This window comes from Mesocricetus auratus, unplaced genomic scaffold (assembly GCF_017639785.1).
Source record: "Mesocricetus auratus isolate SY011 unplaced genomic scaffold, BCM_Maur_2.0 Super-Scaffold_100007, whole genome shotgun sequence".
Taxonomy (NCBI): domain Eukaryota; kingdom Metazoa; phylum Chordata; class Mammalia; order Rodentia; family Cricetidae; genus Mesocricetus; species Mesocricetus auratus.
The window spans coordinates 11729853-11732138 of NW_024429191.1; the positions used below are offsets into that span (position 1 = coordinate 11729853).

At 49.1% G+C, this 2286-nt stretch overlaps 1 long non-coding RNA gene across 1 annotated transcript; it reads right to left on the reverse strand.

The window, feature by feature from the left end:
- Nucleotides 1-212: 212 nt before the first annotated feature.
- Nucleotides 213-2043, reverse strand: LOC110342993. The gene is made up of 3 exons (XR_002385188.2): nt 1686-2043; nt 594-768; nt 213-298 (listed from the first exon to the last, which is right to left on the reverse strand). It is a non-coding gene; the product is annotated as an uncharacterized LOC110342993 (long non-coding RNA).
- Nucleotides 2044-2286: the final 243 nt, after the last annotated feature.

The window sequence follows — 2286 nt, forward strand, 5'->3', positions numbered from 1 at the left end:
TACTGTTTTCAGCTCAGTTTTGCAAACTTGGATTGCAGCACAGCTCTGCCACCAGGGTGTTGCCTGACTGAGACAGGAAAAGCCAGGTCCCAGACTCCTGTGTGACTGCAAGTGAGCAGCCTCCCTCTGCACACTTGGAGATTTAGGGTTTCAGAGCCAAATGAAAACAACTCTTTCCCACCTCGACACTTCTCAGCTTCTCCCTTGCTCCCCCACAGAGTCTTCATGACTCTTTGTGGCGCCTCTGGTCTTGAGCAGAACTGCAGATGGCTCTGAACTGTGAGGACTTCTCTGTGGCCTTCAAAGAGGTAAAGGACGGGAGAACATTAGGTTTTGTTCATCATGGGTTTTTATGCCAACTGTGATTTTCCAGTTAGCTATACCTCCACAAGTTAACACTTACACTACAGTCTCCCCTTACACACAATGTTAGCGGACATCAATCAGTTACAGTCCCAAGAGATGAAATGTAAAATTGCAGAAATATATGACCCTTGTTCTGAGCAGTGCGATGAAACCCTGCAACGGCCATTCTATCTCAGCTGAAAGAAAGAGCCTTCCGTCAGTCCAATGTGTCCACAAATATGTACTACCTTCCCATGTAGCAAGCTATCTCAGTTGTCAGATCCACTGTATGATGTCCGTGTCTGTGTTCCAAGGACCTTCACCTAAACAAGGCTTAGGGGTAAGGATCTGGCAGTTCAGAAACGCTGAAGAGAAGCTGTAAAGCACTTAAGAGAAGAGGCTGCCTTGTAAGGATGCTGAGGTCTGTAAGGGAGAAACAGCACAGGCATATATAAAGCTCATGACTAGCTATGATTTTCTTGGAAAATGGGGCAATAATAACGTGGTTATATTTGCAATGTGGGCTTGTCTTATGGTTCCTATTATTTGCCAATTTTACAAATAAAACCCCTGAAGTTCACACGTATGAAGGCAGATCAGACCTCTGGAGCGTCATCACAGATGACAGTCCCTTCTGCTCATTGCAGCCTCCTGTCAGCCTCCAGCTAAATGCAGCTAGCTAAGGCTCTCGGCCAGGCAATGTCAATGGACTCCAGGTGACACAAGGTGAAAGGGCATTTACTGAAAGCACACAGTGACTCACAGACTTGATAGAAAGAGTGGCTAACTAGGAAGAGCAATGAACCAGAACCACAGCAGGAGCTCTCTACAGACCCACACCAGCAACGCCACCGCAGCCACCGCACTGGCCCCCGCCACACGCTAGGAGGCAAGGGAGGCTGAGAAAGTGAGTATTTGGCATTTTCACCATCAGCAGAAAGACTCTGTCTCTCTCCAAGAGTGGAGAATTCCTCCAAAATTGGAAGGGTGTTGAAAGACCAGGTGACTAAGTTGATGACAAATGGCAATCGGGTTGGGTCAGGTAATGCAGTTGTAACAAAACCAAAGAACCAACCAACCAGATAGACAGAAGCTCGGTGGCTTAAAAACACCCTGAAGTTCTGTTTTGTTCCTGCAGCGATCCTGCCAGGGATGGCTGAGGCTCTTTTCAAGGCTGCCCTTAATGAAACTGCTCAGGCTGACTAAACACTGTGCACCATCCCTAAGTGCACTGCATAGACACGTCTAATTACAGGTTGCTCTGAGGTTGCAGGGAGGCAGGAGGGGAGGAGAAAACTGCCAATATGCACAGAATCTGGCCAGCAATCAAGGGTTCTTACCTGGAAGTAATATATGTCACCTGGGCTGCAGTAGCTGCGTAGGCCTGCCTGGGCTGAGCAAGTGCATGGTGCTTTGGGTCTACCAGCAAGCTGGAACTAGCTGGTAGGGATGGCATGTGTGCCACGTGGAACCTGCTGTCTAAGGCCACCTGGCAAGGGGTAGCTAGCAGGAAGACACTGGAATGGAGATGAGAGCTGGGTTTTAATCCTGATGAGGCACTGGGACCTGTTGTCTCCTTGAATTGTATCTGCAAGCCAAGAAAACACCTGCATTGAGACAGTCAGGATCTCAAACTCCATGTGGCAGAAATAGCTATCCAGTGTAGGTCCCAGCAAGAACATCTCACAGGGCCAGGAGCAACGCAAGCCAGAACTGAGCCCAGCCTCCAGAGCCCTCTCAGGCAGCCTTACCACAGGTACCCTCATCTCACAGTGTCTCCTACAGAAGCAGACATTTTACTCAAGGGCCCTTGGTTCCCTCTGCAAAAGCCCCTCTGCTTTGCAGCTGCCTGAGGATTGTGGGGTTTGGGATGTGGAGGATCTTTGGGCCTTTGAGGCAGAACGGTGAGCTAAGCCAGGATTTTTACACAGAGAAACCCTG